Raw genomic sequence first — 25,740 nt, forward strand, 5'->3', positions numbered from 1 at the left:
ATTCTAGGCTCACACGCCACACAAAAATTGGTGGCAGGCCTCATTTGCCCTCCAAGCTTTTCGTCTACACACATGTAAACACATGCTCTTACACACACACAAACACACCACTAGTTCCACTAAAGTGTTTTACTTCAAACTATTCAGTAAACCTCTTTGATGTCAGCTTCTGCTGTCCTCTGCCTTGATCTTTCTGGTGTATTCGTGCTGTTTTTTTGTTTGTTTTCCTCTTCCACAAACACTTCGTTATTTCTGTATTTTCAGCCAGGCTTAAAAATTCCTCCCACATCATAAAATTTATAAACATTTAACCATGAAATTTTCGTCAGCATTTTTATGTACTCTTTTTTTCATAAAATTATTTACTTAACAAATAGGTCATACGTAGATCAGCTCAGTACTGTGTTTTATGGAAAGTTTTCTAAATTAACATTCTAATCTTAAGCATTTACTTCTGGAATGTATTTTCAGTATATGTCATATCAGAATCAGGATACATTATTTGGTACAGATGGTTAGTCAAAAGACCCTCTATAGTTAATTGAATATTCCATCTTCCCTTTCCTAAAATTTTTAATGGCTTTTTTGCTATATAATACATTTTTAATCTTTTGGCATGTGTTTCTGAATTGTTTGTAGTTGTATTGAATCATAGAAATATATATATATATAACTATATTTTGAATCTAATTTATATATACACACATATATGTGTGTACACACACACCCCCCTATATATATATATATATATATATATATATTTAATTAGATTCAAAATATAGTTGATGTTTAGGAGGGCCTGAGTGACTTGGTTGGTTAAGCTTCTGACTCTTGATTTTGGCCCAGGTCATAATCTCAGGGTCTGAAGATTGAACCCAGCATGGGGCTCCTCTGAGCATGGAGACTGGTTAAAATACTCTCCCTCTTCCTCTGGCCCTCCCCCTACTCATGCCTTTACTCTCTCTAAAAATAAATAAATAAAATATTTAATTTTTTTTTAATTTTGAAAAAAACTGATACATTTTTATATTTGTATTTAAATGTATCATATTCCTGATATTCATTTATGCAACACATATATTATGCATATAGTAGCTTAGCACTGTGTTTCATGGAATATGTCTCAATCAACACTACATGTTTTAAATCATGGTATAGTAATGTTTAACCAAACAAATATATAGTTTTTTAAATTATAAAACAGTATATGCTAATTGAGAGATGTATGAAAATAGAGAAGTAGAAAATGAAAATTCAAAGAAAATTCATATTTCATCAATCTAAGCATCAACACATTTGCTTCCATTGTTAATTTTAATTATTGCAATAGCTATTATAGAAATTATAGATATTCTCGTGATTAAAGAATTCCGACAGTTCAAATGTTTAAATAAGAAAAGTTTGTCCTCCAAGCTCCAACTGCAGAAGAACTCCTGTTTTAAATTTTTCTGGTGGACAATATTATTATAAATATATTTTTATACTCACAACTTAAAAAATATTTATCTATTAACCCTCCACTGTTAAAAAATAAGAAGTTTAACTTACTTAAAACATCTGTTTCCTCCTGGCTCTGGCTACTTTCTACCATTAGTTCTACTGGTCTATATTTTTATGTCCTAAAAAACAATTAAAATTCTCTTTTTTGATTTCCCAAATTTAGTTACCATTGATTGGTGCCTTACCTTTTACAAAAATGAATAACTATGCATATGTACCCATCTTCCATCTCCCCTCCCCAATTTTGTTAGTTATACTATTTTTGTTTGTCATGAATTTATTTGCTTTTACAATGACTTAACATCTAATTATTTTCCCATGCTTTGTGAGATTATTAAGAAAATAAATCCATCAATAGTTTCAATGTATTTATGGAATTCTATATTTTTGAAATTGTTGCCCAAAGAACAATCTTCCAAGTGCCAGGGTATAATGATCTTTTCCCAAACTTGCCTAATTAAAAGAATAGATTCATGAATTTTTTTTATTATCCATATTTCTAGGGGTGCCTGGGTGGCTCAGTGGGTTAAAGCCTCTCCCTTCGGCTCAGGTCATGATCGCAGGGTCCTGGGATCATGCCCCACATTAGGCTCTCTGCTCGTTGGGGAGCCTGCTTCCCCCTCTCTCTCTGCCTGCCTCTCTGCCTATTTGTGATCTCTGTCAAATAAATAAGTAAAATCTTTATTAAAAAAATCCATATTTCTAGGCATCTATACTGAGCAATCTGATTTTAGTGATGTATGTTTCTTAATTCTTAAGATTAGTTTCTTAATCAGGAAATATTACTTTCTTAATTAGGAAATATTAACTTAATTATCCTTTGTTTAGATCTACTCCATGACTAGTATTTCTTGGTTCCTGTGTCAATGTCTTTCACTTATTGATTTAGTTTTCATTATTTTTCATTTGGTTATAATACAATCTCAAAGTATTTTAATATGTGTTTGTTATTTTCTATTTTATACATATTAATGTGATAATGTATATTATATATTTATATAAAATACAAGTATAGACAGAATTTCTGTAATTTCTCACGTTGATATATATTTATCTTGTCATCTTGGACTGATATGGCAAGCAATGAAATGCTAGATTCAAGCATCTATCAGATTAGGCTCTGCTGTCTCCTTGTATTTGCTGTGAGTGAGAAAGAATCTACTGTTGGGTTTTCATTCTTTAACATACATAATCAACTTAATTTTTTATTCTATCTGAAAATCTTGAAAATTTTCTCTCTAGTTCTGACATTTTAAAATTTCACCATAAATTTTCTATGTGTTTTTAAAAATATATTATAATTTAGAATTTGGTGGCCAATTTCAAATTAAAGATTTATAGCTTCTCCTGAATCACAAGGACATTTTATTTACCCTTTGAATTTATTCATTTTTTTTCTGTTTTTTGGAACTTCTTCTAGATAGTGGAATTTGATCACCCTTTGAATTTATTCATTTTTTTTTCTGTTTTTTGGAACTTCTTCTAGTTAGTGGAATTTGATCCATCACTTACTCACCTTTATACTTTTACAATCTCTTTGTAGTCACCTCTTCAATATAATACATTTGTTACCTTTTTCTTTCCTTTCTGAATAAACAATGTATTCTTTAGTACAGCATTTCTATTATCCAGTCTATGTAGAGAATTTTTTTAAAGACTTTATTTATTTATTTGACAGAGTGAGAGAGATCACAAGGCAGAGAGAAGGCAGAGAGAGAGGGGGAAGCAGTCTCCCCTCCAAGCCTAGAGCCCGATGCAGGGCTTGATCCCAGGACCCTGGGATCATGACCTGAGCCAAAGGCAGAGGCTTAACCCACTGAGCCACCCAGGTGCCCTGGGGAATTTCTTTTTAAATTTATGAGCATTACACATCATGTACAATGGATATATAATATATATGTCACTTATTTATTTCCAAAGTTACTACTTCTCCATATTAGATTTGCTCATTTCTACTTTTAGTTTTCCTCAAATACTTGCTGATCCTTGATGATATCATTCACATTCATGAAAAACAGCATTGGTTAATGACTATAGAAAACATTAGATTACCATTCAACTGAGTAAGTTATTCTTCCCACTTATTTCTCCCTTTACAGGGAGAGCCAACTACAGTAACTATGTAAGTAGAAGAAGATAGGTATGCATGGCCTTCTTTAGTTTTCGTGTACAGCAAGCATGAAGACAGGTCAGGAACGTGCTCATTGCCATAATGCAAGGATTTGATTCTGATATAATGGTAGCTATTTTCTTTGTGAACAATGAGAAGTACTTCAGGAGGCTATTGCTAGAATCCTGGTGAGAGAGGGTGTTGGCTTGGGCCACTGAAGATAGCAGAAGGCAGTCCAGCCAGATACAGGACATTTTGTGGACATGCTCATGGATTAGAAGATTAGAAGTGAGAAATTCAGGTTAACGTCCAGCATCGTGGATTGAGAGCCAAAGCAAAGTGGTGGTTTTAGATGGTGTAGGCCTACTGTTGTAATATGAGGAAGGATTAAAAATGTGAGTATGACATATTAAATGTAAACAGTTTGCCAGATTTTTCTGACAAACATGATTTTATGATTATTTTTATTTTGTAAATGGAGTTTTTATGAGGTTGCTCAGTGACAGTGAGAAATGAAAAGGCCTAGAATAGAAAATAGAAAAGAGACAAGTTTAGAAATGGTCATCTCGGAAAATTAAGAAAAAATACACACACACACACACACACACACACGTGTGTGTATGTATGTTTGTATATGTATATATAAATTTTCCATTGGGAAATACACTACAATTCCTAGGAAAAGCTTTTTGTCCATTCAAGGTCTGTGTCTTAAAGGCAGAGCCATTTATAGAATAGTATGCTATTTCTCTAGCAACTTAAAAATTGTCGTAGAAAATGTTTATTTTAATCTTCACTTATGACCCTCCAACACCCAGCCACACACTGATATTTAAACATGTCGCAATTTTCATACAATTTTGCAGATTTACATGACTTTTTACAGTCCTGTGGCACCTTTCCATCTTTCTAAACAAGGAAAAAAAAAGTTTGACTTCTTTAGAATGGTGTGACTGCATATTCATCTTTCTTTCCTCATTCTCATGTATAGTTGTTCTGATTTCAGACAAAATCAGTCAAAATTTGGTAGAGGCAACACTGATAATGTCCTAAAGTAGTTGAATAACTTCTCGATAATGAACTCCAATGCAAATAGTGATGACTTTGTAGGAAACACACCCAACAAGTGAATCGCTTCTCTTTGCTTGGGTTCCTCTTCTGACTTCCTCTGTTTCACGAACTCACTGTTGTGCTCTGTAGGTCCTGTGATTGGCAAACCAATCCCCTTTATCTTTGGATTCTGATTTTGTCCTCTGAAACTCGAAAATAGAGAAAATCTCCATCTTCCCTGAACAGATTGTGGATGGCAGCAGATTCCCTACTTTGGGCCTGCCTTTCACTTTTCAGACAAGTAGGTGATCTCAACAACGCAGGACGTTAACAAATGAACCCTCTTGCTCTCACCTGAAATCCTACCCTGGTTTTCGTTTGCAATGTGTTCTCCTGTTTTGCAGTTGCTTATAGCTTCATAACCTTTAAGAAGATGCCTTTTATATGACTATACTTTGGTAGAATCATAATAGTAACTGGGAGGTTGTGTCTATTTTCATAACTTTTATCTACTGAGCATATATTGCATTCCAGATACTGAATTATGTAAATTATCTCCAATATATGTAATCACCATAATATTTCCTCTAGAAAGGTGCTTTTATACCATCAAAAGAGGAGCAAACTGAGAGCCGCTGTTTATCAATGTGAACATAGTGAATGAGTGGCAATGCCAGAATTTGACCTAAGCTGTTCTCTATCCAAAATCTAAGCATTTGTTTTCAACTCCCTTGGGGGGAAATAAATATAATGGCCCAAGGATTTCATAGTAAAGAACTCTATTACATAATGCATTCACTGAAGTTCTAGGGGAAACTCAGAAAATGGTTGATTAAACGGGTCAAGGCTGTTTTAATACAGGAATTATATCACTGGATTCCTCCTGTTAGGTGTGGAGTCAAATTCAAAACACTGTAGGCATGTACTGGAAAGATTTAAGGTTGTTTAGAAAGGAGGAATTTTGGATTGAAAAATGTGATGGAAAATTATCAATGTCAGTAATGACTGCTTAACAATGATAGAGGAACATATGGTGGGGATACTACGTGTAAAATGCCAACTATAATAAATGAATATTGGCAGCTTGAGGAATCTTGAGATGGGCAAAGGACAATGACAGTTCTTTTATGGCAATGGCTTGAGGCCTACATATAGGTTTCAGGAGGACTGCGGTATTCTGATAATAACACAAATCTACCTAGAATTTAATATTGCCACTCTAAGGGCCAAACTCAGAGCAGGGCAATAAATTTAGAGCCTGAATTTTCAGTGTCGTCCTGGGCCTGTTGTATAATTCTCGCAGTCTATGGCAACTTAAAGGACTGGGCTTCTACAATGCCAGAGCCCTATAGAGAAATTATTTGAGCATAGCACACGCAATTGATTACAGTTAAAAACTTGGAAGAAAGAAAGAGAGAAAAAAAAGAAAGAAAAAGGGAAAAAAGAAAGAAGAGGAAAAAGAGAGAGAGGGAGAGGCCTGGGTGTCTTAGTGGGTTAAGCTTTTGCCTTCAGCTCAGGTCATCATCTCAAGGTCCTGGGATTGAGTCCCACATCTGGCTGCCTGTTCAGTGGGGAGTCTGCCTCTCCCTCTGGCCCTCTCCCTTCTCGTGCTCTCTTTCTCTCACACTTTTTCTCTGAAATAAATAAAATCTTGAAAAAAAATTTTTTAAAAAAAGAAGAATATAAGGTGCACTGAGAAAAAGGCATTCCTTTTGATTTAACCAATCCTCCTAGAGTCCCAAATTAACACTGGCAATATGAAATTCATTTTAGACTCACTTTCTAGACTGTACTTTAGAGATGCTGTTCTCTTTGTAGCTTGTTCTGTTCTTTTTGGAATTGATGGCCTCTATAACTTTTCTCTGAGTTAAAAATAAAAATAATCAGGCATTATGGGATGACCCAAGTTTTCTTTCAAGGTAGCAATATAAATAACCTTTCATACGTGGTAGCTGTCCTTACTATTGTGCACTCAAACACATTCAGGGTAACAGAAGGTGATAGAGTTCACATTTCAAATCCTTGCACTCAATAAAGTCTTTAATTTCCATTATGAATAATTACACATGTTTACTGATTTTGAAAGCCTCCTATAAAACAATTCTGAACAAGCAAGGAAATTATAAAATGTAGCTAATCATTTATCTTTGAAAGAAGATCAAGATTTTCATGGATTAGCATAAAAAATGAGATCTCATTTCATAATTTTGCATGCTGTAGGTTGTGTAAATCTCTAAGAGTTCATTTGATCTATGTTCAGAAATCTTTTTTCCATAGTGACCAAACTTAATTGTTAATTTCTACATTTTTACATAGCCAGTTTTTGCAAATATTAGAAAAGTTCTGTTTACTAATCAGTCATATATAGTTCAGTTTACTAAAATGTTCATTTTAAATCCTATCAACCTAAGACTTAATAGTGTTTCCTGATTATCCTCTGACTTCTCTTTCCTGTTCTCTCTCATCCCTTCCCCTCTTTCCTTTACATTACCTGGTATGTCTTCATCATTGATCTTTTAGAAAGTTTTCTCTTGTTTTTTGGAGGTTTATATCATCAGTATTATTATGTAGATGACTCACAAAGTTATGTTTCCCATTCAAAACCCTATCCCAATCTGCAGTCTCATATTGCCAGGTGATTCTTCTATATCTCCTCTTGATGTCTAGTGAACACCTCAACATCACCATATGCCAATTTGAATATATTTCCCAATCAGATATAATGATTCCCTTTCCTCTGAATGTGCCATTTTTTTCTAGGATCATACGTAAAAACTAGGATTCATTCTTAGCTCCATTTTGTTGTGGGTAATTATTTCTTTAAGTATCTATAATATACGTAACTTTCTTTTTCCACTTTTGTACAAAGTTAAAGACATTGATTATGACTGTCTAGATTTTAATGATTAAATTTACCTCAGTTTTTTTCATTTTGCAATTGAGTATGCAGGAACCCCTTCTTTGGGGCACTTGGGTGGCTCAGTGGGTTAGGCAACCGACTCCTGGTTTTGGCTCAAGTCAAGATTTGAGGGTCCTGAGATTGAGCCCTATCCCATGTTGGGCTCAGCAGTCAGTGGGGAGTCTGCTTGAGATTCTCTCTCTGTCCCTCCAGCTTTCCCTCCCCATTCCCCTACTCACACTCTGTCTCTTTAAATAAATAAATAAAATTAAAAAAAAAAACTTCTTCATATCGGGGTCCTTTTCTGATGTCTCTGCTTCTACACCTAATGTATAAAATTATATACATGTATAAATGTATAATGAATTTCTCCTCTCATTCCTTCACTATATTTATATGTAGGTTGATAACATCACAATGGTATGAAATTTAAGTGCTCATGTTAACTGACAAGTCATTTAACCTGCCTAATCGAACAAAAATTCAGGCAGGAGTTGATGGTGAAATGTGGTAGACTATATGGAAATGGAAGAACTTGAGGCAGAGCTCAATGGACGACTTGAGGATTGTCAGTATAAATGAGTTGAACCTGATTTATTGGATTGATGGTAGTAGTGAATAGGGCTTCATAAGTATGAAACCTGTATAGCCATACAGGATCCCATATTCAGAATGGTCCCATGTTTGCAATGATACTTGTGTTGGCTATCTTAAAATTCATTTTTTGAAGATTTTATTCATTTATTTGAGAGAGAGAGCATGAGCAGGGGTGAGGGGAGCAGACAGAGAGCAAGAGAAGGAGCAGGGGGAGGGGCAGAGAGAGGGGAAGGGAGCTCAACTCAGGATTGCAGAGCAGGGAGCCTATTTGAGGGGGGTGGGAGGAGGGCTCAATGCCAGGACCCTGAGATTATGAACTGAGTCAAAGCAGATGCTTAACCAACTGAGCCAACCAGGTACCCCTTAAAATTCTTAATTTTGAACAACAGTCCCCATGTTTTTATTTTTCACCCTTTATCCAATTATGCAGTTGTTTCTGGTGGTAAGAATAAGAAAACCATGAAGGCTAATTCCAGGAGTTTGTTCAGACGTGTGTGTGTGTGTGTGTGCATACCTATGTGTACATGCATGTGTGTACACGTGCCTCATCAACTCTGTTCTCCCCCCTCATCTCAGATGAGGTGCTGTTGGAAGTAATTCATCAGTTCTTCATATGTGAGAAACATTTTCCTTGTAAGTTTGTAGAATTTATGGTGGTTGCATTGCATTTTAGTGACTTCTTTCTAATTTTGTTTTTGTTGTTGTTGTTTTAGCTTAAGGCCAGAGAGTATCTTCCCTACTTCTCTTTATATCTCTCAAAGGAACCTATATCTGTGCTTTCTCTACGGTAACTTGTATGCATTTTCTGAACAAATCTGTCCATGCATACATGAATACGTATATGCTTATATGCATGTATGTGTGTGTAAATGTATTATATGTATATATAATGTTTACATAAAAAGTTTTAAATATATATAAAGTTATATGCACACACAACATTTGTTATATATGAGAAAGAAGTATAGAAACTTCTTTTGAACTCAATTTTCTAAATATCTTCTGATTGAAAATCACAATTTAAGTGCATTATAATTCTCAATTCACGATAACATAACATAGGAATGGTTGTGGACAGAAGATTATGAGAGAAAAAACAAGGAAACTGTTGATAAACATTCTAGTATTCACATGAATAGCAATTAAAATAATGAGATAATAATTTTCAACTACTGAATAAGGAAATGGCTAAAGAAATGTTCTTGTTCAAGAGTAGTGAGGAACTAATTAATCTTTTACTCTTTTATAATTGTCTTGAGAAACAATAATTCATGTATTTTAAGAAATAGTCACATATTTCACTTAGTAGTTATACTCTCAGATTCAATCCAAGTACAGTAGTCAGAAATGTAGGTGAAGATTGCTAAGAAGAGATGTTCATAAAAGCATTATCTGTAATATCAAAAAGTTAAAAATAACATTAATGTTTAGCGATAGGAAAAAAGATTGAAATATTTGCATAGGTGCTGTGAATTTTTTTTGAAAATGTTAGATAGTTGTTTTGAATTACATAGAATATCGTCTATTAAAATTTAAGATGTATGTATCAGTTTTCAGAGTGTCTCATAAGATGTCCTTAGGAGAAGAATTTATTACAGAAAGAAGAATTTATTACTTTATAGTAGAAAGAGAGTTACTATTCTACTATTAACCTCTCTGGGATGATCACAAATGTACATTAGCAAATTAAATACAGTTCTGAAAATGATTTTGTCAACTGGGTGTTCTGACTAATTGAGCATTAATTAAACAACTCTTTTTATAAACTGTAGTTTATAGACATTTTAGATATTTCTTTTCTGGTACTTGTAAATATTGTATGTCATGTGCAATATAATATTTACTTGATGGTTAAGAATTTTAGAATGCTTCAGGGTCATCAGAACGTCCATTTTCATAGTACAGTACCAGAAAGGTAAATACAGAGGGATGTGGGAGGCTGAACTGAGTGAGTGCTGTCCTCACATGCCAAGGAAGCTGTATTTTCGTATTAACAAAAAGCTTTGAGGGAAGAGTTTGTGACTTGTCTTTTTCTTTTTTTTTTTAATATTTTATTTATTTGACAGAGAGAAATCACAACTAGGCAGAGAGGCAGGCAGAGAGAGGAGGAAGCAGGCTCCCCATGGAGGAGAGAGCCCGATGTGGGGCTCGATCCCAGGACCCTGGGATCACGACCTGAGCCGAAGGCAGAGGCTTTAACCCACTGAGCCACCCAGGCGCCCCGACTTGTCTTTTTCTGCTACAGAATGCAGCACGGAAAGCAAATATGACTTATTTAATGAATGCTTACTGAGTACTTAAAATTTGGATTCAACTAACCTTATAAATTTAAAGCCTTTTATATGCCAAGGACTGCACTGGACACTTCTCTGTGTGTAAAACTCTTCAAGATCTGAGACAGCTCTGTAAAGTGAGCATGGTTCCCCACAATACAAGTCAGGTACCTTGTCCAGAGACTAAAACAATTTGGTTGAGCAGCTTTCCATTAAATATGAATAGTAGACATAGGGCTTGGCCCTATGTAAAGTTATCTCCATTACACCAAACTCCTTTAGACAAACCATGTACCAGGTGTTCAGTAGCTTGTATTCAATTAGGAGACCGATATGCAGATGTAATGTAATGATAAGGGAGGCAGCTTTGTATACAGATGACTGTATACATGGTAATTTTCTAAGCATGTTATCTAATTTAACATGCTTAATCCTCCTAGGAAGCATAAAAGAATAGTAGTATTGTATTCACATTTTATTGAAGAAGAAAAAAAAGAAGCACACATAGTTATTCTAGTTCTCAAGTTTGTTTAGTTCCAGATTCTGTGTTCTTAACTACTATGCCATGTTGCCTCTAAATATAACATGTTTTATTAAAGTGAGATATCATCACCTTTAAAAAACATTTTATGGTCTTAAAAAATATTAGGGAGTATGTTTTATGGACTGAAAAAATGTAGGGACCGTGGGGGCAAGGTTCTTTCTCAGAAGAGGTGATCTTTATTCTGACCGCTGAAGGGTAACAAGGCAGGGACACTGCAGAAAAAGACAGGATGGTGGTCATCCAGGGGTGAGGGAGACAGGATGAGTTAGAGATGTTATTAGCTTTGTCAGCTTAATAAACATATCATGATGTCTCTCACAAAAATATAAATTCATTAAGAGAAACAGAATTACCTATAGTCTTCTGAAAATCCAATATTTCAGGTAAATTCTTAGTATTGAAGAGCAGAAAAGTCATTACCATCCACATTGTGATGCTTTACTTTTATTCAGGATGCCTGTTTATGTTTACATTTTTGATGACTGTATCACATAATTGATTTACACAGAAACTATTGTCAGTTGAAAATCTCTTAAGTTTTATCAAGTTTTGATCCAAAGACTTGCTCTACTACCGTATATTTAATATTGATACTTTTGGATCCAACTGTAGTATGTATTCTTTGTTAGATTTGAGATAATACTCAAGTTTTCAAAACTCTTAAAAATACTTCCAGTTCTTCTTCCAAATATACAGGTTTTGTACAAAATTTCTATAGATCCCTTTGGTTTTCAGACGAGATTGGGCACGTTCAGGGTGGTAGATCCCTTTGGTTTTCATAACGTTGAAAGCAATAATTGCAGGAGGCTTGGTGTCAGAGCTCTCTGGCTTACTACTAGACACCTTCTTGACGTAAGTACCTCTACATTTCTAAACATGTGAGATTGGTGCCTTAGCCAATTGCTACACCAAGTAATTGTACTAGAACTTCTTCATGTGTGAGTGATGAAATCATGAGAGAGACAATGATGGTATATAGAAAGATCATGTCATTTACATCTCCCCTATTCTGGTCTACTGTGTTCAACACAGAAAGCAGTGGGGTCATGCTGGCATGACTTTATGTGAATGGGATCCAGACTAAGGTGATCCCGCCATTTTCTTCCCTTATTGAATTCCTTATCTCTTTAATTAATCACCTTATAGCTTTGCCTGATTCTACATTTAGTTCAGTACTTTCTAATTTATAGATTTTATATTTAATCAAGTTGTGGAAGTTGGAAAAATGCTCATCTGTACTTTTACTGTACTATTTTATTCACATCAAATCTACAAAGTTTGCTGAGAGGTTTTCAGATTATTTAAAAAACAACAACAACAACAACAATCTGGTATGTACTTTGTGTAACCTTTCTCCAAAAACGAATCTAGGGTCCAATGGTTAGTAAATTTTCTCTTATTTGGGAACCAGTGCCTTCATTCTATCATTTATAGTGCAACAATTATCTTTTTTTCCTAGAAATCAAAACTATATTCATAGAAGTTGAGTTGCTTTACTTTTTCCTTTGTGAATTATCAATGTTGTTCTTTTAGACCCAAACAAGTTCATTGGTTCTTGATATTTTAAATACACTGAAGAAATTTTTCTTAAAAAATGCATTCATTGGGGTGCCTGGGTAGCTTAGTGGGTTAAGCCTCTACCTTCAGCTCAGGTCATGATCTCAGGGTCCTGGGATAGAGCCCCACATTGCATAGGGCTCTCTGCTCGGCAGGGAGCCTGCTTCCCCCCTCTCTCTCCCTACTTGTGATCTCTCTCTCTGTCAAATAAGTAAATGGAATCTTTAAAAAAAATGCATTCATTAACTTAACTATTATTATGAGTCAGGGAGGTTCTACTTCTTAAAGTAATTACATATGTAGTTAACCTTGAAATATTTTTGTTAGATCACCCTTCTTCATTGTCCATTAATATTTTCCCAGTACTCTGCAATTCTTAATCTGAATTGTGATAGATAACAGCATGAATAAAGGTTACCTTTGTTAGGTACTCTTTGATCATACAATTAGAGATAACATTTTTATGAATCCAAGTTTTCTCCTTTCTTTCAAAAAGATATATACAACCTGTACTATCTGACACCCCAGGACATAAAATAAATACCTGCAAAGGAAATTGTGTGTTGCTTAAGTTCTCAGCAGCTGTTTCTCTTTACACTAAAATCAGATCCTCTTTAAATATTATTATACTTTTGGTAATTTCAGTTAAAAATCAAACCACAGCGCCCTGTTGGAGTAGTTGACTATTCTGAAGGTTGAATTAGAACAAGGGCTATCCCTGCATTTCCTTTATGTTCCTTCTTTATTTAGATTTGCAAACGTTGCGTAGCCTCCTGAATTTCCAAGGTAAAATTGAGCATGAGATAACATCTAAAGAGATCATTTCCTGAGTCTGTCTCTCAGAGAATGATCACAGTTTAGCATGACAATTTTATCTTTCCAGTTTCTGTAGTCTGACCAGCATCAATTGCCTGTTGGATGCTTCTCTGTCACCGGCGAAAATGATTCTTATAACTCTCCCAAGGTAACTTAAGTGGGGACTCGGGATCAGAAATGCCCATGCTTTCAGTTTCAAAGATTAAGTCTGTAATAAATTCTGCTGACTGATTCATTGTTCAGTTTTTTGAAGTAATCTTTGACACAAGGAGAAAATAAACACCTGCCCACCACCTGGCTTTCCCCAAGCAGCATGTTCCGCATCGGTTTACTTACTTTATTCTTCTTAAGCTGAAAATATAAGAGAATCACTAAGTGGCTGACAGGTTCACTTTTCTATGGCTAGGGAAGGTTGGCCTGGTTTCAGAATATCAAATTTTGGAAACCATTTAAATCCAGTATACATTGCATCATTGAATTTGTGGAGAATCTAGAGCCCTTAATCTGGATGTGGTCTCATAGATACAAATCCTCCCCTGGTGAATTGATTCTTTTTCAAGAAATGGATTGTATTGTTTGGTGATGCTGACAAGTCCCTCGGTATGTCATCCCACTCAGGAGCAAGTGCCTGTTGACTTCCATTATGGCTGTCCACTAGAGGTGCTTACTAGGGTCTTATCCAGGGAAAACCCACCAAGGAAGACTAGTGAAAACACATTTTGTTTTCAAGGGTATCCCTAGGATGCTCATTGCTGGTGTCTCAGCAAAAGCTTCGGTAGCAAGCTGGCAAACATTTTATTTCCTTCAACTAGAGGCAGTTAAATAAATGGGCTTCTCTAGAGAATGTCACAATGTGAATTTTAAAATGAAATTACATGACCTCTTACAGACCAAAAATTCCTCTTTATATCCCCTTTATTTTTTTATAACTCTTCTGTTCCTTTGCTGCCATGAGTTCATAAACACAGAAAACATTGAAATGGATTATTGTCAATACTTTCTTCAGTAAACACAAACAAGAACTTATGTTGGGCTACTATGCCAAGAAAGTCCATTGAAATTAGGAGGTGCATGCATGAGAAAAGATATACAAAACGTGAAACAACATTGGCTCATGATTCTGATGCTATTGTTTCAGTTCCACTTTTCCCTGAGAGTTTAGTTTTTGGCAATTTTCAAATCATAAATGACTTCTAACATCTTACCTAGGAAAAACTTTTCACTTAAATGCATAATTCCTTCACAATTGGAAATAATCCAATCCAAGTGCTTTTTTCATTATTTCTGTTAGTTTGTTTTATCATATCAAAACCCCAAAGCAAATGAAATCCTTTCGCATTTCCCATCACTCAAGCTAAATAAAAAACAGTAAAATATAACTAGTCGATTCAAAACATCTCAGGTTAAGCCCTATCAATTTCCTGGAAATACCACTTATCTTCTCAACCTGTCTGATCTTTCTGGAAGCAGAAGAAAAGGAGACAATTAGACATTAACTAACCTTTATTAAAAGTTTATCATAGATTAAACACAACTGCACAGATTTTTGCTTAATATTCACTAGAAGTGACGAGTGCCTCTAGATTTTAAAGGTAAGTATCTTGAGTCTTAAACACATTCAGATATAGAAGAAAGTCTGAATCAGGATCTGAATCTCTGTTTTCTGGTTTTTCAAGGGTCTAGCCCCTCTATCTCACTGCTTCTCTTAAGTCCTTGTTCCTTTGAATCTCTGAACCTGAGCATTTATAGGACTGGAGTGAGTAAAGCTGCTTTTTTTAGTGGTTGTAATCACTGAGGGTCTTGTGGAATTCTTGGTATATCTGCAAAGTGTCCCTTGGAATGACCATTCAATTTAGATGAACTCCTATGCTTGTTTGCTACGCTACTTTAAGTAGGGATCCTTGATGTTCTTAAGGAGTGAATGTGAATGACTTTGTGCTGGGGGAAAGTGCCTAAGCTATTTCACATCAATTTTGAATTCTACCAATCAGGCCCCAAATTCTTGTTTATCAATATCTGTGTGCATTACAAATCATTTTAATGTACTCTGGAGTGATAAGAGGTGAGAAGTTTGTGTGTGTGGGAACGTTTGCCCGTTGCAAGAGAAAGGGGGTAGGCAAGGCATTGCGGTTCCTATTAATCTTTACAAATATAATGCTGACCTCCAAGGGAAAGCTGTGTCTCGTATAAACCCTCCATGCCACGAGTAGTTTGGGGTAAGACATTAAAGGGCATCACTCAAGCTAAATCTCACAGCTACCACCGGACTATGGCTCACTGATGAATGAGCCAGCAGTTGAATGTTTAGCAGGCTGTGACGACTTTGCACGGAAATAGGAAAATTTATTACCAGCCTGCCACATCAGTGCCTGCCCTGCCTGCTTTTTCTCCAGTACCCTCCCGATGTCTACTCCCACTCCATCTGACAGTCAAACCCCTTCTGGCCCCCCGGTTTCCGCTCCCCGCAGAGAACGAATGATCTAAACGGTCACGGAGTCCTGTCATTTTCAAGAGCTGTGATGCTAAGGAGGATGCTGTTGATCCAGGGTTTTAATTCAATGTATTTTATTATTTTTTTTAATTAATAGCATTGCTTTCCACATGACCTTGCAGGAGAGGCTAAAGGGTGTCTGTTCTGTGTGCTACAGAATTTGTGCAGCCCCAAAGTATGCACGATGGGGGGATTTAAAAAAAAAAAAAAAAAAAGAAGAAGAAGGAAGCAGAAGGGAAAGGCAGCGGCCGGAGAGCCAGGGAGGAGAGGAAGGAGGAGAGACAGGGAGAGGAGAGGATCAGGCGGACAGGCTGTGCCAGCCAATCAGAGGCGCGCTCCGGAGCTGCAGAAGACAGAGCCGCGGAGCCCGGGGCGCGCAGGAGCGCGGAGCCGAGTCTGGGGCTCTCCGAGGACGGGAGCAGCTGTGCCGTGAGCACTGGGAAAGTCCCCTCTTTGCTTCTCATAAATTAAGTTCCTTTCCACCAGTTAGGGCAAGTCAGCCAAGGTAAGGCTTCAATAAATGACACTTTACTATGTAGTGACATTAATATTTTTTTGTACAATGGGGCTGCTTACCCGGTTCTGAGTCAAAGCAGTATTTGGTGAAATCCTCCTCTGGGATTGGTTTTACAGGATCTAAGGTGAATGGGAAAGTTGTAGCTAATGCTTCTGAAGCCTTATGGCTCGAATACATTCTTATTATTTTTTAAAATTGCTTATCCAGGAATGTTGCTGTGGAGCCTATGGAATGTGAGTCTAATAACCCCGCTGGGTGTCTGCTCATGTTTATCTGTGGATGCGCTGTTATCTGCCCTGCCCCTGAAGAAGTTGGAAGGATAGTCTGCAAGGCACATCGGAGTAGCGACGGCATCAAATCGAGATGTCATGTGTGTCTAGCTATAAAAGTGAGAGAGAGCATTGTCAGGATAGAAACAGGGACGTTGAAATTGAAATTTTGGTAGCGCTTTTTAATTAGTGCCTTTCCAATATCCTTTAAAATTACATGATAGCTGAGTATTGAAGCTGCTGCTGAGCAAAGCTCATTTTTTCTTTTCTTTCATTCTTTTTTTTTCCCCATGAATTGCTTCCATAAGTGCTTATTAAAGCTTAAGATGAAACTTTTACTTCTTTTAAAGGGCACTATAAATGATGCAGAGAAAGGAATTAGGCAGGCTCCTGTGATCAGCAACACACTTTATTTAACATATGCCCTTATGTTTGTTAACTCGGATTCATTTTCCTTTCTTAACTTCTTGGACCTGATTTGTCTCAGTGTAGGAATAACAATTATCCTGTATTAATTTTATGTCTAAAATTCAAGACGAAATTGTGCCTTATGCATGTTTGTATGCCTCTGTGTGTGTGTGTGTGTGTGTGTATGTGTGTTGTGCATACAGATGTGGAACTAGGAAAACCTGTCATGTAACAGGTGAAAAAAAATACAATTTTATTAGCTAGTTATTACAGTTTTTCCTTATATCAAAGCCAGTCGTACTTAATGAACTTTCAGATTAATCAAGAGTAAATGTTCCCGGCTATTTCCCTGTTGGATATCAAGAAATTCTAAAATAAAATTCTTAGCTAAAATTATTATGGTCTTCTGTTTGCTCAGGTGATGGCATCACTGCTTTGAGCTGAGAGAGACAGATCAGAGAAAGATTTCATTATGCAGCCAAAAAAAAAAAAAACATAAAAAAATAACCACGAGCTCTCACAGTGTTTTGGAACCTTTATTTTCCACTCTGGGATCACCCACAGATTTTTCAAAGCAGGGGGCTTTCCTTATGCAGTAATTGCTCTCTTGTATTTTAGTGGACTTGTCTTTGCAGAGAAAATATTCTAAATCAAGAGTTTGAGGTCCAGATTAGATCTCGTGTGTACCTTGTTGGATGTGGGAGGGGAAAACAGACTAATAGAGAATTAGTTCTGTCATATAACACTCTGGTCCAAGCACCAATCATCTTTTCAGTTTTTCAAGCCTCCTGTACTGTTTAATTCTGGATTTCTTGATAATGAATTAACCTAGTGTAGGGCAACACATTTATTCACTTAATAAGGCATTCATTTAATGCCTTGCTAGACAAGGATTTTATAAAACATAGTACTGATAATTTTCACAGAGATAGCTAACTTAAGGAGAGGAAAAAAATGATACGAATGGTCAATTTTGATTTCCTGACAAGAATTAGAGGTAGAAAATAAGGATTTACTGTTTTAGATGCAACAGAAATGCCCAACTGAAGATAACCCAATAGTAAAGGAAAATACAATAATAGTAGAAGGAAAGTTAAGAGCTGGGAAGCTTTAGCTGTAACTCTGTCTTGTGCATGTTGGATGTAATTGGCTGTAACAGTAGTGAACATGGCAATAGAAACCGGTGCTCAAGTGAAATCTATACATTGGGCTAGTGGAAATTATTCCTCCCGATGCCCTATTTCAGATGGATATATGGGAATCATAAGAATGAATGAGTCAGCCCAAGTGCATAAATTCTTTAGATGAAGGGCGCTATATATAGTAGATATATAGTACTTTTTTATTGGCTTATATAAATACCATTACTGTGCTTCCTGTTGCTTTTCGTGGTCTGCAAACCCATGTTCACAGGTGTGTGTCCCACTTGTCCTGTATTTGGCTTGTGAGTGATTAGAAATCTGAGGTATACCTGATGTATTTGAAAATTTGATATAATAATCTTTTAGAATCTGAACATGCATGTACCTTTCTGTAGGTCTAGGATAAAACGTACTGAACTTACTGGCTTGAAAATATTTATTTATCTCAAATCCATGTTTTTGATGCCATGTAGTCAGGTGAAAAGTGAGAGAAATTGAGAGATTAAAGACAACAAGTGTGTAACATGTTGTTTTGCTTTTTTTTTTTTCTTAATAAGTAGAGGACTTCAAACTTTTTAATTTACTTAATGTATGCCTTTTGTATAGTTGCATTGTACATGCCCGTAGAACTGTAGTTTGGATAAGAGCTTTTCAACCTCGGTGCTCTTGATATATTAGGCTGTATTATTCTCATGGGCGAGGGAAGCTGTCCTGTGTTTTGTAGGATGCCTAGCAGCATCCCTGTTTTCTACCTGCAATATGCCAGTAGCGGCATTTGCAAATTGTGACAACCAAAAATATCTGCAGGCATTGTTAACTATTTCCGGGGGGGAGGGGCAAACGTGCACCCCTCTCCCACTGAAAGCCATTACTGTAGTAAAAACCAAAGATTGTGTGCAGAAAATGGTCATACAACATGTGGTTTGAGTAGACACCTGCTCACATAGAGTTCAGTTTGGGTATTCTGTGGTGACCCCCCCTTCTCTTGCTTTGGAGTAATTTCAACTGGTGTTTCATTAGGTCCCTAACACAAACTGTGGAAGAGCTTATCAGTATTCTTTTTTTCTGTAAATTGAGAGACTGGTCTGTATTATCATATGCTATCATTTGTAGGAACAGGAGGAAATTTTTAAAAAATGAAAAAAGGAAAACATAGATGTAAAGGCTGAAGACACATTTCACTTCAATTTTTTTTTCTCAGATGAGTCTTTAATATAAATAATAAGTAAATGAAAGATACTGATTCTATTCTATAATAGCTTTTTCTTTTCTTTTCTTTTTTTTTTTTTTTTGAGTATGTATATGTTTGGAATGTAAGCAGTGGGTGTTTACTCTAGTAATTCCAGGTGCTTGGAGTAGTTTATAACATCCCAAAGTCTCCAGAAGTAAAAGGAAAACATTTTGATTTTAAATTCTTAGTTGGTTGGTATTATATAGCACAATAAAAAGAAATATTGAGCTTCATGATTTGAACACATGGCAGAACTTGATCCTGACCTGGATTCCTTGTGTCAGATGTCATTTGTATATAGGCCATTTTTCTTCCTCTGCAAAAGAGGATAAGAATGAGAACCAAACAATACAAGGTGCTAAAATGGGTTTCAATTTGTAAAGATCTACACCACTGTTGATAAAGTATCAGGGCAACGTAGGAACAGGTATAAGAACACTCACTTTAGTGTATCCTGATATGTGTGGGTGTTGTTTCTTAAATATCAGAAAATTCTGGCATGTAAACTTCCACACTGCATGGCTACATCAATTTAGGAAATTTCTTGGTAATCAGAGAATAAAATGAACAAAGTTCAATCCCTACAAGTATCTGAGTGAAATACTGAATAAAGCAAGTATTTCACTTATCTGAGCTCCCCTAGACTATGCCTTACCCTATATTTTACTCATACTGCATGGAATATGATAGATAAATTGCCAGTAAAATGAATTTGGACATTGCAGATGCTTCTACTGAAAAAAGGGGAATTCACTATCATTTCTATTTCACTTATTTAGATGACCATAGGGGTCTTCAAATAGATACTTATTTTCATTGTATTTATGCCTTTGGAACAATATATATGACTTATTTATAACTATGCACAATCTGATGTGACTGGTAATTTCACTTGATCCAATTATTTTCAGTCAGTCTACCTTATAACAAAAGTATTTTAAATAAAAATATCTGTCTAGGTTAAACTCACAATTATCAATGGGATATAAATGCAGGCTGGTTGCCATTTTAACCTAGTGAATCATCATAGTCATATAAAAAATTTTTGAAACTAGTGTTGGGAAAGGTGTGATAAAACTCTTATTTACAGTTATCCCTTATGGAAGTGAAAATTAACATACCAGTTTTGAAAAGCAGTTTTCAGTCCATGGCCAGAGATGGGAGAAAGCAGACTTCCTTACATGCAACTTGTGGGAATAAACCACTAAACAATAGTTCAAAGTATCAAAAAATGAAGAAATAACTCAGGAAGTTAAACATAAGAATTCAAAGCAATCTAAATAATGATAAATTGATGGAGCTTGAATATTAAACTTCATACAAAATATTATATAAATGTGATTTTTTAAAGGACATCAAGAAAATCCATTTAGTTGGATAATGTATTGAGGCAAAAATGTGTATCTCCCAAATTTTCTGCACTGTTAATGTATTTAAATATGTAATTAGTATCTTCAGCTGCAATGTGATATAATTTAAATGAGCTATGAAAATATAAACAAATTATTTTAGCTTTATGCAATTTTTGCTTTTATAATGAACCTGCTTTTTGGTTGATTGGCTCAGTTTAACTTACCAATAGATGACAAAGCCCTATATTACTGATTGGAAAGTAAACCATATCCAAAAGACGATTCATTAAGATTTCCAATTCTGTGATTGCAATTCTACTTTTAGATGATTTATCATATTTTTTAAAGAAAAGTAGTACTATTGAGTAACAGATTATACTTTATTAATTATTAAATTCATTTATGGAAATTACATTCTATTTGGGAAGAGTGATGATAAACAAGGGAAATAATGTATTAGTTGTAGAAAATACTATTAAGGGGGAAAATAAAAGTGGGGTAGGGAATAAAAGTTTTGAGGAAATGGGTGAAATTTTATATTTTAGCTATTATGGCTCCTAATCCCTCTTTGGGAGATGATTTGAATAAAGCCTTGGAGGAGCTATGGGTAAGTCTGGTCATTGATATCTGATAAGTCGTATTCCAGAGAGGGTGAAAGCAAGCACAGAAGTGGGGAGGAATATGCACAGCTTAAGAATAGCAAGAAGCCTAGCACAGCTGGAATGAAGTGACAGAAATGGACCATAGAAGGAGATACCATTAAGAGATAATGGAACCAGATCCCGTCGAGATCTTGTAGATTAGTGTAAAGACTTTGTATTTTTTCTCAGAGATTTGGGGTAGTCTTAACTGTTTCTTTTTTTTTTTTTAATATATTATTTATTTAACAGAGAGAGCACAAATAGGCAGAGAGGCAGGTAGAGAGAGAGGAAGGGAATGCAGGCTCCCGCTGAGCAGAGAGCCCGACGTGGGGCTCGATCCCAGGACCCTGAGATCATGCCCTGAGCTGAAGGCAGAGGTTTAATCCACTGAGCCACCCAGGTGCCCCGTCTTAACTGTTTCTGATGAGAGAAATGAGTTAATCTGATGTTGTTATGTTAGGTGGTAAAAGAAGATGAAGGATACTGATGGGATTAAGGTTACTGATCAGCTATATCTCAGCAAGGAAGTTTGGCCATGGGGTTGCAGTTAGACTGAAGAGGAGCTAGGACAGAACAGGACAGCTGTGCAATTAGTTCAGTAATTTGGAAGAGAAAACATGGTGACTTGCAGCAGAATGGAAGCAATGGAGGTGGGGAAAAGAGGTATATCTTGAAATTAAAGCTGATAGGACTTGACATTACATAGGATATTTGGGGTGCTGGGGGATGGTGAGAGTAAAGGATAAATTTTGTTTGCTGCATCCTGAGCAATTAGAAGAGGTAGTTGGGGAGCACCTGGCTGGCTCAGTCGGAAGAACCTGTGGCTCTTGATTTCAGGGTCATGAGCTCGAGTCCCACATTGGGTGTAGAGATTACTTAAATAAATCTAAGAAGAAGAAGAAGGGTAGGAGGAGGAGAAGGAGAGGAGGAGGAAGGAAAGGAAGGGAAAGAAGAAGGAGGGGGAGGAGGAAAAAGGAAGGGGAAAGGGGAGGAAGGAGGAAGGGAAAGAATTGGGTACAACAAAGTTTGGCGGGGGAAGGAGATCAGGAGTTAGATATGAAGAACCGAGTTTTGTATATTTTTTTCAGATGTTTTGTTTTGTTTTTTAAATAGGCTTCATGTCCAACATGGAATCCAGTTGGGGGTGGGGGTGGCAAACCCACAACCCTAAGATCGAGACCTGAGCTGAGACAGAGTCAGAAACTCTATCAACTAAGCCACCTGGGAGCCCTGTATATTTTTAGATTTAAATGTGTAAGTAGGGATGGCATGGAGTCAGTTGCATGCACAAGTGTGGGGTTCAGTGAAGAGCTGTCAGCTGGAGGTAGGAAATCAGAAGCCATTCCTCATAGATAGCATTTAAAATGAAGAGATGGGATGTGAATGAAAAGATAAAAAACATGAGGCCAGGAGCTGGCGCGACCCAGCACGGATAGGTTGGGAAAATAAAAGCCAGCACAATTAGTTTCTTGAGGCCATAAAAACGAATATTGGCACAAAATTATTGGTTTAATCATCTCTAGGTTTCAGTGTTCCTTAATATAGTTCTACTCTTTTAATATTTTTATTGGCTTTAACTAAAGCATGATGTTACAATTATTGCTTTTTAGATTTGACAAATATGTAACATAAAACATATCTAATTTATGAATGACTGAATATTTTGCTTTTTTCCAACCCCAAATTACAAGTATTTTAAAAAGTAGATATGAAGTCTTCTGTAGCCAGTATTCAAATTAAGGAACGGTATGTGTTTATGTCGCTCTCCTGCTCATGATTTATGCCCAGCCTTTGGCGCGCAGAAGAAATGTATAAGGAGCAAGATGTGAATGTACCGTTCCGTGCGGCTATGAGGTGATCATAAAATATTCAAATTCACCTTTAAACACATACACAGGATTACTACATTAGTAGATTTTATCAACGATATTCACTCTAACGAAAGCATTCTTTCAGCAACTATTCCAAGCCACATGCACGCACATGAACACACACAACTTTAGGATCGCATTCTGTTTCTTAATCTAAACAGATAATAACCAGCTTGCTTAACCAGCATTTTATTAATAAAACTTCACTCAGAATATTTTCTTTTTTTGATTTTTTTATTTATTTGACAGAGATCACAAGCAGGCAGAGAGGCAGGCAGAGAGAGAGAGGAAGAAGCATGCTCCCCACTGAGCAGGGAGCCGGATGTGGAGCTCGATCCCAGGACCCTGAGATCATGACCTGAGCGGAAGGCAGAGGCTTTAACCCACTGAGCCACCCAGGCGCCCCCACTCAGAATATTTTCATCTCAGATGATTTCAGTGCTTTAACTTCTGCAACTCAGTTTTACGAAAGAATTTACAAGAGTTTGAACAATTTAAGGGTGTGTTTAAGTGTTGTGTGTGACCACACTGAAGGCTCACAAGTGGGCAGAATAATGGTTCCCAAAAATATTCAGGTTCAAATTCCCGAAACCTTTGAATGTATTAGGTGGTAGAGGAAGATTAATAAATGAAGGTGGAATTAAAGTTGCTAATCAGCTACTCTAAAACAGGGGCTGATCCTGGAGAATCCAGCTGGGCTCATGGTAATCACAAGGTATTAAAAGTGGGAAAAGGAGGCATACAGGAGGTCAGAGTGATGCTATGTGGGAAGGACTCAACTCTGATGTTCCTGGGTTGAAATATGGAGGAAGAAGGCCAAGCACTAAGTGGTTTAGGAAACTGCTAGAAACTGGGAAAGGCAAGGATTCTCTGCTTATTACCTTTAGAAAGGAGGGCAGCCATGACAGACACTTTGATTTTAGCGCAGTTGTGACTCATTTCCAATGACTGACTTGACCCTTGTCAGACTCCTGGCCTACAGAACCATAAGATCCCAACTTTGTGTTCTTGGAGACCATCAGCTTTGTGGTATTTTGTTGCAGTAGCAATAGGAAACTGATATAGCTACCTAGCATAAGGAGGTGTTTTAAGTTCTGCCTTTTATAAATCAATCAATCAATCAATAATGTGAATTTTTTGAGGATAAATATATAGAATATCACTGAATATATAATAATGGAACCATTAACCTGATATCTCTCTATTGTTCAACATTATAAGTTATTGAAAAAAATCACGATATCAAACCTGAAGGATGTTTTCAAAAGCAGAATGTAAAGTATAATGAAAGAAAAGAATGTGTCTTACCTAATGTGTACATTCTCATTCCCACTTATCCCCATAGTGTACTTCTATTAATATAAGTATACTGGACTTCTGGCTTCTGTGTCCAAATATGATTTACAGAGTGTCAAATTCTTTCCTATAGCTCTTTTAAGTAGATTATTTATTTATGTAACAATGCAAACATCCACTTACAAATCAAGAAACAGAATGTCTTGCAAAATAAACCACAGTTCCCCTTTTCACTTTTACAGTGGGAAATATTCAACATTTGAGCAATAGCATGTTATAAAAAGCAAATTTCACTATGATAGGCCATTCAGTAGTTTAGAGGGTATAAAGATTTATAACCTGGTATGGTTAAGAAAGATGGATTTAGAATGAGAATGTAGAAAACTGTGTTCTTTCAGTGCTCTAAACATTTTTTTAAGATTGATTTCTTATTTTAGAGAGAGAAAGAGTATGCAAGCAGGTAAGGGGCAGAGGGAGAGGAAGGGAGCAAATCTCAAGTAGACTCCCATTGAGCCTGGAGCCCCATGTGGGGCTCAATCTCATGACCCTGAGATCATGAGTTGAGCTGAAACCAAGAGTCAGTTGCTTAACCAACTGAGCCACCCACGCACCACTGTGATCTATTTTTAAATAAGTGAATAAGATGAATCTTGAACAGGGAAAAGTGATTTAGCCTCCTATTCTAAATGGCTCTTCCTCATGTTCAAAACATAACAGTCAGGGTAATGTTCATGGAAAAATGTTGTGCATATTTCCAGTGAATAAACACTTAAAGAATGGAATAAAGCAAATCTTCTGGTAGTATTTGGCTAATGACAATTTTATTTCAGTCTTTGAAGTGTCCCAGTTATATCATTTGCTCATACCTGGTTACGAAAGTCCTATTGAGCAGATGGTTCTAATAGTGATAGTGGGCCTGCCCACCTGCACATGAACCATTCCAGGGCAGGAGGAGAACCCAAATGAGTAATGCACACCTGTCTTTCCTAATCTGCTGGCTAGTGATGTTGGAGGCACTGGAACAAATTGTTCATTTGAGCTTCCGTATTCTTGATTCACCTTCCATGATTTGCTTCCAAAATCCCTGGCTGGCCACCTAGGGAAGAACCAACTCTGAGTCATGCATACATCCCTGGCTCATAATCAAGTGACATTTCATTTTTTTTCTTACATGTT

The 25,740-nt window shown here is 36.3% G+C and overlaps 1 protein-coding gene across 5 annotated transcripts in view; it reads left to right on the plus strand.

The window, feature by feature from the left end:
• The window catches only part of CDH18 (cadherin 18), a 718,124-nt gene that overhangs the window by 217,490 nt on the left and 474,894 nt on the right, over positions 1-25,740 (plus strand). The window contains exon 1 of one of the 5 annotated variants that reach the window (XM_046001014.1): positions 16,222-16,342. The exons of the other annotated variants lie outside the window; for them this stretch is intronic. The gene's annotated coding sequence lies outside the window, so the exon portion shown is untranslated. Of the gene's footprint in view, positions 1-16,221; positions 16,343-25,740 lie in introns of those variants that run through there. 5 annotated transcript variants of the gene reach the window in all.

The sequence above is a fragment of the Meles meles genome, chromosome 3 (genome assembly GCF_922984935.1).
Source record: "Meles meles chromosome 3, mMelMel3.1 paternal haplotype, whole genome shotgun sequence".
In the NCBI taxonomy this organism is placed as follows: Eukaryota; Metazoa; Chordata; class Mammalia; order Carnivora; family Mustelidae; genus Meles; species Meles meles.